This window comes from Aotus nancymaae, unplaced genomic scaffold (assembly GCF_030222135.1).
Source record: "Aotus nancymaae isolate 86718 unplaced genomic scaffold, 86718_ANA_hifiasm-v0.15.2.pri h1tg000057l, whole genome shotgun sequence".
Taxonomy (NCBI): domain Eukaryota; kingdom Metazoa; phylum Chordata; class Mammalia; order Primates; family Aotidae; genus Aotus; species Aotus nancymaae.
Window position 1 is genome coordinate 62,387,109 of NW_026988471.1, and position 14,820 is coordinate 62,401,928.

At 37.0% G+C, this 14,820-nt stretch overlaps 1 protein-coding gene across 8 annotated transcripts in view; it reads right to left on the bottom strand.

Annotated features, from left to right (window-relative positions):
• The window catches only part of WDPCP (WD repeat containing planar cell polarity effector), a 783,785-nt gene that overhangs the window by 543,933 nt on the left and 225,032 nt on the right, over window positions 1-14,820 (bottom strand). The window lies entirely within an intron of this gene.

Consider the following 14,820-nt stretch of genomic DNA (forward strand, 5'->3'; position numbering starts at 1 on the left):
AATTCAGTTTTCATTTTCTGAGGTGGTATAATACAGTAGCTTGGAGCATAAACTCTGAAGTCAGACACCCTATGTTCAAATCCTTGCTCTGCCACTTACGCTTTATGAAACTTTGGGTAAATCATTTAACATTACCATGTGCTGCTTTCCTCATGTGTAAAATAAATCAGTGTACTATATCTACATATACCACAAACTTCATAGAACAATGTTATAATTCTTAACCTTAGTCATATATGTTTTTTGTTTGTTGATTGGTTTTGTTTATTTTTTGTTTTTGAGATGGAGCTTCACTCTTGTTGCCCAGGCTGGAGTGCAATGGTGCAATCTCAGCTCACAGCAACCTCCGCCTCCCAGGTTCAAGCGATTCTCCTGCCTCAGCCTCCTGAGTAGCTGGGATTACAGGTGCCCACCACCACGCCCAGCTAATTTTTTGTATTTTTAATAGAGACAGGGTTTCACCATGTTGGCCAGACTGGTCTCAAACTCCTGACCTCTGGTGATCTGCCCACCTGGGCCTCGAAAAGTGCTGGCATTACAGGCATGAGCCACTGCACCTGGCCCGTCAAATTTTTTTTTTGATTGAGAGAAATAAATATATTTACCCATATACTTACCATTTCTGGAGTTCTCAATTCCTCAGAAGATCCAAGTTTTCATCTGGTATCATTTCCATTCAGCCTGAAGAACTTCCTTCAGCTAAATTTCTTGTAGTAAAGGTCTGCTGGCAACAAAATCTCACTTTTGTTTATTCAGTGTTATTCCCTCTTTCCAAGTATAAACTCCCTTTCAGTTTATTCCTGCTATGGTCACTCTCCGGTCCCTTCAGAGAGTTGTGGGTTTTCTGTATTTTATCCAGAATTTATCATGGATTAGTTCAATATGAGCTACTCCACCATTACTAGAAGTGGCTCATATTTTCAGATGCCAGAAAAGTTTTAAATATTCAAACATTATTCTTGGACATGTGACCATCAGGTGAAAGATGAACTACAATGCTTCAACATGATATATTCATAGTTACTGTTGTCATACCATAAATTAATTCATGAAGTCTATTTGGTTATAATTCAGCAACCTAATTATTTCAGCAATGTTTCTATTTTTCCCACATATAAAACATTTTACTCTCTCCCATGTAAACTTGATAATGATCATCTACCCAGAATCATAATCATGTACTTAGTTGTTTCTTCTACCAGTTTTATTTAATAAACAGAAACCAACTTCAGTAAACTTCAACAGAATATTATTGCAAAGAAATCAGATAAATCATAGAAGTAGTGGATGTATAGAAAATCAGGCTCCAGAGGAAATGAAAGGAGGCAAGGAATGGCAAATATCCTGTATCATGTATTCCAGTCCCATATCCCTTGGAACCCACTGAATACTTTTCCTCATTCCCTACCCCCATACCGCTAGATTCTCAACTATTCCACAGCTACTTCATCTAACTAATCTAACACCAATCATTCCCTTAAGAGTAAGCACCCTGGGCAGGACTATCTGATTGTCTCAGTCTAACTGCCAGGAGTAGCTAGGTAGAACCTTATCATGTGTAATATTTGCTCCAAATAAAAAGGACATCCAGCTATAAGTTATTTCTAATATGTTACTATTAATTATAAATTGGACCTGGCCAGGCAAGGTGGCTTACACCTATAATCCCAGCATTTTGGAAGGCTGAAGTGGACATATCACCTGAGGTCAGGAGTTTGACATCAGCCTGGCCAAGATGGTGAAACCCCACCTCTACTAAAAATACAAAAATTAGCTGGGCGTGGTGGCGGGCACCTATAATCCCAGTTACTCGGGTGGCTGAGGCAGGAGAATCACTTGAAGCTCGGAGGCAGAGGTTGCAGTGAGTAGAGACTGAATCATTGCACTCCAGCTTTGCAACAGACTAAGACTGTCTCAAAAAAAAAAAAAGTATAAATCACTGGCAAGAGGGTAAACAGAATAAAATCATACAATATGAGAAATTTGTAAAAATAACTTGTCATGCTTGCTTTCTCCTTGGTTCAGTGCTTCTGATTATTTTGGAGTTAAAAGTTACGTCCAACTTAAAATCTGATACACAAGCTCTCATTTTTAAAACACATAAAGCAAGAAATAATAACTTTAGTTAGAAAAGGATTCTTGTTCTTCAAAAGTTTTCATTGGCCAGGCGTGGTGGCTCACACCTATAATCCCAGGACTTTGGGAGGCCAAGGCAGGAGGACTGACTGAGGTCAAGAGTTTGAAAGCAGCCTGGGCAAAATAGCAAGACCCTGTCTACAAAAAAAATTTTTTGAATTAGCTGGTGGCATGTGCCTGTAGTCCTAGCTACTTGAGAGGCTGAGGCCAGGATCACTTGAGCCCAGGAGGTGGAGGCTGCAGTGAGCCATGATCATGCCACTGAACTTTAGCCTGGGCAACAGAGCAAGACCTGTCTCAAAAAAAAAAAAAAAAGGATTCATTGCTGGGTTCCTTTATATAACTGCCTCTCTCATTGCAACTGAAATAAGATTAGATTTAGAAAAACTCTATTTTCTTCTACTTTCTGAATCAGGACACAGGTTTTAACCAATCAATTTCTTCTTTTATAACAAGAATGTCATTTTATTCATTTATAGATTCATGCATTTTAAGGTGCCTACCCTCACAGAATTTCCATCTTAGGTAGACATAAATAAATTAAAAACATGGGTAGACATGAATCAATTACTCTACTGAAGCTACAAAAATCAAGCTAATATGAAGTACCAGGGGTACTAGTATTGAACAGTAAGAAAAGAATGTAAACGACTGAAATTCAGTGAGTGTTTTGGGTATCTTGTCCATTTGTCTGTCATTGACTAGGCTATGCTACAACTCTGTAGAGAGAAAAGTTGTAGAAAACTGATAATAATACAAATAATTCCTGTCCATAGAAATGCAAATTATGTCCTGTAGAATGCTCAGTGACTATTCATCAGTTTCGCCAGTTTTTGCATTCAACGTGTGGTATTTCAACTGGCAATAATATAATTATTAGGTTAAATAAAATCTTTGAGAAATAATCATTTTATATTTGTCTGAGAATCACGGTCACGTTCACTTTTTAACTTTTTCATTTAAAAACAGTCTGCTTGGTAGAGGTTAGAATAGAAAGATAAACATATGTATCATTCACAATCAATTCTTCTGTAATTCAACCTTGAAAAACATGGCAAAGGAGGGTTGCCTAGAGGACAACAGCTATAACTAAATAGACTTGGGATCAATACAATAATTATTTCTCTATATTACATAATGGAAATACTCTAGAAATGTACTGTTCTCTACTATAGATAGTATGTCTCTATATAAAACATACATATTACATATACCATATGTGTATAATATGTACATATATACATACATATACTGTGTAAACACAGTATAAATGGTATATATATAAATTGTATATACACTGTATACTAAAGATCTTATTTACTATACAGTATATATACACTGCATACTACTAAAAATATTTACTATACAGTATATATTCTGTATACTACTGAAGATATCTTATTTACTATACAGCATATATACTGTACACTACTAAGGATATCTTATTTACTATATATTTACACATATAAAGTATACAGCATTCAGTATATACAAATGTGTGTGCACGTATGTATATTAGACAGTATAGAAAATCACTGTGCCAATATTTAAACAGGAGATCATTTCTATTATTTAGAATAGGAATCTTGTAAATAACACGTATTTTAGACTAACTGTGGCATTTTAACTCTTTACCTAGTTTTATACTATTTTAATACAATGAGGAGCACAATTCATAATTTGACATAAAGAGTTTATTTCCTTTTTACAGGCACAGTTAAGTAATTTTATCTTTTCAATTAGACATAGTATAGAGACAGGGCAAACCAAAGTGTTTTTCCTACCCTCACACACCACTCAACACATTAATCACACCAGATGTATGTGCGTTTCTCTGTACACTCCAAGCAGTTCTCTAGCAGATAACAAATGAGTTGTCCTATAATTTAAGTCAATTCTGACACTCTGCCTGGAAACAGCATCAGATCCTCACAGGTAAGGACTCAGTCCCACAAGACTGTCCCCCAACCTCCACTTCTGACACCAATTACAAGCCCCATGTTGTGACCTGTGCTTCTGACCAACTGGCTATATATCAGGGTTCCCATGAACCCCTTTTTTGGTTCAATTAATTTGCTAGAGTGGCTCCCAGAACTCAGGGAAACTACTTACATTTATCCATTTATGACAAAGGTTATTACAAAGGATACAGATGAACAGACAGATGGAAGAGATGTATAAGGCAAGGCATGTGGGAAGGGGTATAGAGTGCCATGTCCTCTCTGGGCATGCTACTCTGCAGGCACCTCCAGCTGTTCAACTATCCAGAAGATCTCTGAACCCTGCCCCTTGGGGTTTTTATGAAGGTTCCTTTATGTAGCCATGACTGATTAAATCAAGAGCCATGAGGGATGTATCCAACCTTCAGGTTCTAGAGGTTGTGGGGTTCAGCTGAAAGAGTCAAACCTTGGCCAGGTGTGGTGGCTCACACCTGTAATCACAGCACTTTGGGAGGCTGAGGCGAGTTGGATGACGAGGTCAAGAGACCGAGACTATAATGGCTAACATGGTGAAACCCCATCTCTAATAAAAATACCAAAATTAGGTGGGCAAGGAGGCACACGCCTGTAGTCCCAGCTACTCAGGAGGCTGAGGCAGGAGAATTGCTTGAATCCAGGAGGCAGAGGTTGCAGTGAGCCGAGATCTCCGACAGGGCACTCCAGCCCAGCAACAGAGGGAAACTCCTACTCAAAATAAAAAAAGAAAGAAAGAGGGAGCCAACCCTCTAATCACAAAGTTGGTTCCTCTGGCAACCAGCGTCCCTGTCCTGAGGCTATCTAGGAGCCTTCCACTACCAGTCATCTCATCAGCACACAAAAAACACTTATCACTTTAGAGGTTCCAAGGATTTGGGTTGATGTGTGCTGGGAACCAGGGGCAGCCAAATATATGTTTCTTATTATATCATAAATGATACATATACAAATATCCATCATTAACAGGTTTCTCATAGGCAACAATAATAAAATCAGATTTTCATAGCCAGAAAAGACCATGTTCTTTTGAAATCTTCACTATAAGGTAGTTCCACAATGTAGTTTCAAACATTTTGAATGTAAATAATTTCAAATAACAGTAGCTAAAATGCTTTTTAAAAATCCCTTTGCAATCAAGTCGTTCTAGTGAATATGGTAACTTAACTCATTTTAAACACATATTTCAAATTTTTATATTTAATCCGACTTACAGTGTAATTTCCAAAGTGATATTTCCTGAAGCCAAAACCCAGACTTCACGTCTCTAAAGTAATCTTGCCTTACAGTAGTTTTAACTTCAGTAAGCCTATATCCTCTTCCCAAAGTAGTTCTGGCTGGCCTGGGCTTGTTGTAAATAGTTGGTTCAGTCAGACAGCTTTTTAACTGTCAACACCCTTAACAGTTCACACAATGTACATGGAAAGTATTGTACCTTAAATTAAAGATGTGTTTCCTCTAAATAAAGTTTATTGTTTGGGAGAGTCTGCTGAAAGGAAATGAGACAGCTTTATGTTCTCTAGAAAAGAAGTGAAAAGGCATCTCATCTCACTTTTCCCTTCCTTTATCCCATTTCAAGCACGACCCAGAAATTAAATATTTTATATAGACAGAAAAAGTAACATATCATTAAAGGATGCAAACCTGCAAAATCTAATAGTCAGTCATGTAAGCCTGTGAGATTGCCAAAAGCTGTTCTACATTTTTAATATCTGAAAATAATCAAATAATTTTATGTCAAATACAAATTTTCCAAGCTCCCCAGTATATCCCCTCTAAAATTTTAAACAAATATACTTGATATGAAAAACAGCATTTTCCAAATATCAAATATTATACTGAGTATTTGAACAGCAAACACAAACAGTCCTAATCCCAATCATAGACTATGTTGTGAAATGTTAATGTATTTAAATTTTTTAATTATACATGGAATTAACTTAAATACTGCACTTTAAACAATTAGTTATTAATATTTCATTCATATTAAATAACAAGAACACATGAACAAGTGATACCCAACACAGGAAATGTTCAAAGGTAAATTATACATTGTGGGAAGTCTAGTTTGGCTTCTACAAAATGTTAACTGCAAACACTCTACGCTAGCTCTTTTAAGGAAATACTAAATAATGATGCTGTAATAACAGAAAAGTTAAAAAAAATACACTGTTTTATATTTATATCTCTTAATCAGGCCAAATTAATAAGGCAGACTTAACAGTTATGGTTTCACAATAATTTTAGTGAATAATACAAGGTATCAAATTACTGGAAATCCTTGTTCCAGTTTTATACCAATTTTCGGCATTATCATTTAAAATAAATTTAAACAAATCTAACCATATTAGTATTCTGAAAATAACCCAAAAAGTAAACCACTTAGCTTATATTGCCTACAAGCAGAGCAGAGCTCTGAAGACTTTGTCTGTAGGATGAAAAACAGGATGCAAATCCATATTGCCAATTATATCTATAATAGCAACTTAGGAAAATTGCCCTTTCCACCAACTCTACTATAAGAGGAGCCACAGATATTCCATGTAAAGAAATATGTATTCTAAACATCATGATTCCTCTCCAACTGTGGCCACACCTGAGTGGACTGGGAATGGGCACCTGACATAGCCTGGTGTTGATAAGTAAAACACGAGAAATTTAGTAGGGGAAGCTCTGCCCAAACAGAAGCAGCAATGAACTCCCAGGCCAATCTACCTTTGTCTCTCTAAGGAACTATGGACACCCAGACAATTAAGAGCAAGAAGAAAAGCAGAAAGATTTTTAAAGTTAAGTTAGGTTATTGATGAAACACTGGAAGGACACATAACACAGAACCCATAACTTTTTGTGATTGTAGAATGGCCTATCAATTCTATTCTCCATGAGATTCAAGTATTCTTAATGAGACTCAAATAATGGCCTTATTTGTTCCTGTTTAGGAGAGGAGAGAACAGGACTGGAATCTCACAGTTTGGCCTCATTAAGAATAGTTTTGTCCTCTCCTAAATAGGAACAAATATGGACATTATTTGAGCCTCAATAAGAATAATTGAATCTCATGGAGAATAGAATTGATAGGCCATTCTAGAATCTCAAAAAGTTATGGGCTCTGTGTTACCTGTCCTTCTAGCTTCAGCAGTCCATCGACAGACAGACAAGATAGATAATGCTATAGTTTGGATGTCTCCACCAAATCTCATGTTAATAAAATGTGATGCTACTGTAATCATATTAAAAGGTGAGGACTTTATGAGGTGATTAGGTCATGAGGACTCTGTCCTCATAAACTGATTAACGTTGTTATCATGAGGATGGGTTAATTATTGTGGGAGTGGGCTCCTGATATGTTCGGCCCCCTTCCCCTCTCTGTCTCTCAAGCTTGCTTGCCATGTGATGCCCTCTGCCATGAGACGATCCTCATCGGAAGCCAATGCCACACTCTTAAACTTCCCAGCCTCCAGAACTAGAAGCCAAATAAACTTCTATCCTTTATAAATCACCCAGTCTATGGTATTTGTTACAGCAGCAGCAAACAAAGGCAAATAAGGAAAAACTCAAACTTACAGTAAAATGCCATTTATTAAGTGGTGAAAAAATGACACACTTTGAAAATCATTTTACAACCATAGTAATAATTGATTCAGGCAAAAATCATCAATGAGTGCTAAAACTATGAGTAAAAGTTTGGTGAGAAACAGGATATTAACGTAGTCTCAAAGTATCTACTTACTGATTATTAATTACAAGGGGGAATAAATGGTAATTTTATAGTAAAGAAATCTGGTGAAAATCTTAGCCAAATTATTAAAATCAACATCACAAATAATAAGACATACTGATTTAATGCCCTGATAAGGCCACAACATCACCTATGTAATCTTCCTCCCAAAAATGCAAACCTGAATTTAATCACAAAAAAATACCAAACAAACCCAAATTGAGAGACAGTCTCAAAAAAACTAGCCTGTATTCTTCAGAAATATCAAAAGAATTGAAAAAGACAAAGAGGGCCAATGAACTGTTCCCAATTACAGGAGATTAAAGAGATATGACATCTAAATTAAATGCACAATCCTGTATGAGGGGGAAAACATGGGGCATTACTGAGACAACTGGCAGAGTATCAACAGGAGAGTGTATTAGATAATTGTATACATCAATGTTAAGTTTCCTAACTGTATGGTGGTTAAGCAGAAGAATGTCCTTGTTCTTCGAAAATATTCACTGAAGAATACAGAAACATAAAAGGACACATTGTCTGCAACTTACTCTTGAATGATTCAGAAAAAAATGTATGGCAACGGGAGAGTGTGGTGGGAATGTGATAAAGCAAATGTGACAAGACGTTTAAAATGGTAAATCTAGCTGAGTAGGCCTTAGAAGTTCTTTTTACTATTCTTACAACTCTTCAGTAAATCTGAAATTATTTGAAAATAAAAGACTAAAAAAAAAAAGCTCAGCTTGTAAGAGAGAGCACTTCTCCTTACCAAAAAGTAGGAACTAAAAACCAAGTGGTAGGCATACGAAGCTGTGTTAGAGCTTAGTTCCATAAGACATACTTCCATATGTCTTTGTGTGAAAGAATGTACAGTGCAAGAAAGGAGAAACCAGGAGTAGCCCAGCAAACAATTTGAGTTGAGGAGAGAGAACTGAAAAACTTGAGAAGAGAAGGTAGTTAGTTCCCTGGAGAGGGAGAATCATACAGAGAGAACTCCAGAGAATTTCAGAGGGTTCCCCTTGAGAATTCAGCTGAGTACTGACAGCACATGCATATGATAAAACCATGAGGCTGGAGAAAGAGCATCCAGAAATGATTACAGATAACAGTGCTTGGCACTCATATCGGGCTGGGAATAGTGCCTGTTCTCACCAGCCTGACAGAAAAACTTTGTGATTCACAGTCAATGGGTAGAGTATACAGAAAAGTCTTGGCTCTGGAGCAAGAAATTATTAGCCCGAGTATCTGAGGACTACTCATATCCTAGTATTTAACAAATCTTAAAAGCAAGTTTTTAAAGAATCAAACTATTTTCAAATAATTCAACTGCATCACAGAATAAAGCTCAAAGTTATTTATAGAAAGATAAAATCATCTAAGCTGGGCATGGTGGCTCATGCCTGTAATCCTAGCACTTTGGGAGACTGAGACGGGCAGATTGCTTGAGTCCTGGAGTTTGAGACCAGCCTTGGCAACATGGCATAACCCTATCTCTGCAAAAAACTACAAAAAATTAGCCAGGCATGGTGGTGCACACCTGTAACCCCAGCTACTTGGGAGCTAAGGCTGGAGGATTGCTTGAGCCTGGGAGGATGAGGTGCATTGGCCACTTACTCCACCCTGGGCATCAGAGTAAAACCATATCTAAATTTTAAAAACTGATATTCACAATCTGACATTTAATTTAAAAAATTACCAGAATTTCAAAGAAGCATAAAAATATGGCCCATAATAGAAATAAAAATTAATTAAAATCAACCCAGGACTGGCAGACATATTATAATCAGTAGATAAGAATATTAAAACAATGATTATAATTGCTATATTCCATATGTTAAACAAACATAGTAGACATAAAAGATATTTTTTAAAAGACCCAAATCCAACTTCTACACATAAAAACAGTGTGTAAAATGGTCAGGTGCAGTGGCTCAAGCCTGTAATCCCAGCACTTTGGGAGGCAGAGGTGGGCAGATCACCTGAGGTCAGGAGTTCAAGACCAGGCTGACCAACATGGTGAAACTCCATGTTAAAAAAAAAAAAAAAAAAAGAAAGAAAATAAGATAGGATACATAAGAGTGGTCAGTGCCTACAGTCCCAGCTACCAGGGAGGCTGAGACAGGAGGATCATTCAAGCCCAGGAGTTCTAGACCAGCCTCAGCAACATAGTGACACCACATCTCAAAGAAGAAGAAGAAGAAAAAAGAGTGGTCAGAGATATGTGTGTATTTTTAATAAATAAATAAAACAAGACTATGTGCAGTGGCTCACGCCTATAATACCAGTACTTTGGGAGGCCAAGGCAGGAGTATCACTTGAGCCCAGGAATTTGAGGCTACAGTGATACGATCATACCACTGCACTCCAGCCTGGGAACCAGAGTGAGACCACCTCAAAATAAATAAATTAATGAATTAAATACCCACATACTAACACAGCTTAAAAAGAAGTAGATTACCAATATGTTGAAGACCCCAGTACCCCCTCTCTTACTCTCCTCCCCAAGCAACCACTATCCTGAATTCTGAATCATTCCTTTGCTCTTCATGGTTTTACCAGATGTGTATGAAATCGTGAATAACAGTATTTGTTATAAATTTTTAATTTTTATAAAAATTAAATCATAGTGTATATATTCTTATATGGTTTGCTTTTTTCAATCAACATTGTATTTTTGATACTCATACATGCTGGTGTGTAGCTATGTTCTATTCATTTTTAATATATTTTTACATTTTCTTATTGATGGCCACATGGGTAATTTCTAGAGTTGTACTCTTAGAAACAGTGCTTACGAACATCTTGTACATCTATCGAGTTAAATGGATATGTAAAGTAATGGAATTGCTACATCATGTTTCCAGACATAATGATCACTCTGTTATTAGCCTCATTTCATTAATGAAGGCTTAAAGACCAGGAAACTTGTTCAAGGTCACACAGGTAGGTAGTAAAGTTAAAACCAATGAATTCTACTTCTTCCACTTGAAAAAACGCAAGGTTAGGTAGCTCATACTTCTGGAAACATGTAATTATCAAACAGAATCCTGATGAATCATGTTTTATCTTGTTTTACCTAGAGTTAAAAGAGGAGGTGCCAGCAAATTATTCACTCAATTCTATCACTTGACCACTCACAGCAACTTGACTACATAATGATCACGATTAAGTTTTATTCTATTAAAATATCCTGTATTTCACCACTACTGAAAATTCTAGTCAAATGTTATAGTTTAAAATGTGCGCAAATTGTGTACATATAAAATTGTAAGACATAGTCATAAAGTGGTTCTCATTGTGACTACAATTTTAAATTAAATTACAAGTACTTTTATTTTTGCCATAACTAAATTTGGAATTACTATGTTTAAGATTCACTGAAGTGAATAGCTATTTTTTAAATTACTACATATTCATTTTAGAAATTTAAGAATACTTTCAAAAATGTCATGCATGTCATCTAAGCCAACCAAATAATTTCCAAGATACCTAGCATTATACTTAAATAGTAAAAAGGGTAAAAAGCCAAAGTTTTATTTTCAGCTAAGGTCAACTACTTTAGCTCTGCAGTCTTTCCTTTTAAAAAATATTTGTAATAAGGCCAGTTGTGGTGGCTCACACCTGTAAACCCAGCACTCTGGGAAGCCGAGGCAGGCAGATCACAAGTTCAGGAGTTCGAGACAAGCCTGGCCAATATGGTGAAACCCCATCTCTACTAAAAATACAAAAATTAGCTGGGAGTGGTGGCAAACGTCTGCAATCCCAGCTACTCCAGAGGCTGAGGCAGGGGAATTGCTCAAACCCAGGAGGTAGAGGTTGCAGTGAGCCAAGATCAGGCCACTGCACTCCAGCCTAGGTGACAGAACTAGACTCTGACTCCAAAAATAGTAATAATATATATATATATGTATATGTGTGTGTGTAATAATTTGGTCTCCGATTTATTTCACAAGTCTTAATCTTGCTTTTTAAATAATCCTATTTTCAATACACTCTATTATCTAACACGACTGTTTATTAATTACATGATCCTATGGTAAAGCACATATTTCTAAAAATGTAGCTACTTAAACCAACGGAAATGTAAAGGCATCTTTACATTACAGTACTCTCTAAATATTACACTGTTACTTTCAACAAAAAGGAACCAGATTATAACAAAATTGCTATAAAATAGCTTAAAAGCGTAATAGTACTTCATTAAAGAAAACATTAAAATGAATGTTTTAACTAGATCTATACCAATTTTATATATGCTACAGATAAAATTAATATGAAGTTAAATAGTTTACTTTTTTTTGAAGTTTCACTTACTTATTTTTAATTTATTTTATCATTATTATTATACTTTTTTTTTTTCTTTTTGAGACAGGTGAGGATCTCACCCTGTCACCGAGGCTGGGGTGCAGTGGTGCCAATGCAACCTCTCCTTCCTGGGCTCAAGCAACCCTCCCACCTCAGCCTCCTGAGTAGTTGGGACTACTACAGGTGCAAGCTACCATACTCAGCTAATTTTTAAAAAAATTTTTTGTAGCCGGGCGCGGTGGCTCACGCCTGTAATCCCAGCACATTGGGAGGCCGAGGCGGGTGGATCACGAGGTCAAGAGATCGAGACCATCCTGGTCAACATGGTGAAACCCCGTCTCTACTAAAAATACAAAAAATTAGCTGGGCATGGTGGCGCGTGCCTGTAATCCCAGCTGCTCAGGAGGCTGAGGCAGGAGAATTGCCTGAACCCAGGAGGCGGAGGTTGCGGTGAGTCGAGATCGTGCCATTGCACTCCCTCCCGCCTGGGTAACAAGAGCAAAACTCCGTCTCAAAAAAAAAAAAGAAAAAAATTTTTTGTAGAGACAAGGTCTCAGTATATTGCCAAGGCTGGTCTCCAACTCTTGGACTCAAGCGATCTTCTGCCCTCAGCCTCTCAAAGTGCTGAGATTACAGGTGTGAGCCACCATGCCTAGCTGAGGTTACATAATTTTATACTATAAAAAAGCGTAAGATCCTGTGAGTTCCAAAGCGCCTTGGGTATCAAGAACCAACATCCTATTTCACAGATTTGAAACTTAATGCTCCTTTAATATCTTTCCTGGATGTTGTTAGAATAGTATTTCAAACATTTTCTACAATTTGAATTAAATATTACCTTACTAAATAATGTGAGGCTGGGCAAAAAAAATTAAGTATATCTCCAAATATAGCATAACAGTTTAATGCTGTTTGTTGCCTTACCAAAAAATGAATGTCTGCAACACATTCACAAACCACCCGGAGATTCAAACTCACAATGAAATTGCAATGACATATTGTGCTACTTGACATTAGTTATAACCAAGACAGTTCAAAAGGAAGGAAGGGAACACAATCTTATTAGTGTAACTGGAAATGTGCTAACCAAACATCTTCTCTTGCAATGTATATTACCTGAGAAAGGTAACTTTTTTTTTTGGAGACAGTCTCGCTCTGTCGCCAGGCTGGAGTGCAAGGGCGCGATCTTGGCTCACTGCAACCTCTGCTCCCCCGGTTCAAGCGATTCTCCCGCCTCAGCCTCTAGAGTAGCTGGGACTACAGGCATGCACCACCACGCCCAACTAATTTTTGTATTTTTAGTAGAGACGAGGTTTCATCATGTTAGCCAGGATGGCCTCAAACTCCTGACCTCGTGATACAGTACCTCGGCCTCCCAAAGTGCTGGAATTACAGGCATGAGCCACCGCACCTGGCCTTATATTACGTGAGAAAGGTAATTTACAATCAGTGTAATACACACCTTAACCTGATTTACAAAGGCAACTAGCTATAAACAGAACAAGGCCCATGAGCTACCACACAGGTGATTTCAATTCTGTATATCTAGACTGGATGGGAATACGGAGGCTCACACGTTTGTGGCCTTCTTGGAGTATGGGAATGTCCTGTCCTGATATAGGACTGCAGTGAGAATTCTGGTCATAAAAACTCTCCCTTCTAAAATTCACTGTAAATCAAGGACAAAAATCATGAGATTTTTAAATACAATAACATGGAAAAATCTTTCTGTTAGCAACTAGTAGAAGAATTCGTTTAGGATAACGAGAGACATTTTTGGTAACAGCTCAGAGTAAAAAGTAAAACTCAGAGAACCTAGGCTTGAGAATAATGCACACCTACTAATTCAGAAGTAGACATATAAATTTGAGAGCTTTTTGCATTAAAAGTAGCATTTGAAGTGATGCAACTCATGAATTAGCTCACTGAAGGATTGAGTATAGACAGAATGCAGGCACCCCAATGTTAAGAGATCACGACAAAAAAAAAAGCTTTAAAAAAAAAACTCGGAAGGACTGAGAACCAGTGACAAAAGAGGAAAACCAGGAAAGTTTGTTGCCTGAGAGCCAAATGAATAAAGAGATACAAGGAGAGTCATTCAGGTATGATATTAATAAATGCTAAAATTAAAGCATTACATTTCGTTCCAAAAATAGTAAATCCTCCAAAACGGAGAAAAATGGAAAGATATTTTACTTGGCATTCATTTATCAGTAATAGAGGAAAAAACGGAAGTTATAACAATGTAATCTAATAGATATGTTTTAATCATTTTCATTACGTGTATGCTACTCCCAAGCATCGTATCTTCCTTTTAACATCCACATGAAACAAGCTTTTAAAGAGCACAGCAATTCTCTTGGGCAGCATTCATTTTAAAGAGAACCTCTTAAGTTGTTTTACCAGCTGAGACTGACTGACTAAACAACCAGTGTCTCCCATTCAGCTTCCAGTCTTTCCTCAGAAATGCCGTTCTGGCATAACTTTAAGACTCAAGATGGTTTAAAGCGCACCCTGTTTCTTCCAAAAAGAGAATGGGCAAAACTCAACATTCACGGAGGGCTTAAACAAAGTTATATCCGAATATTGCGAACTCCTACAAAGTAGATGCTCAATAAATATTTTTGATTTAACTCTGGAAAAGCTCAATTTTACAGGGGGGTTGGGGGTGCGCCTACTCCAGGGCAC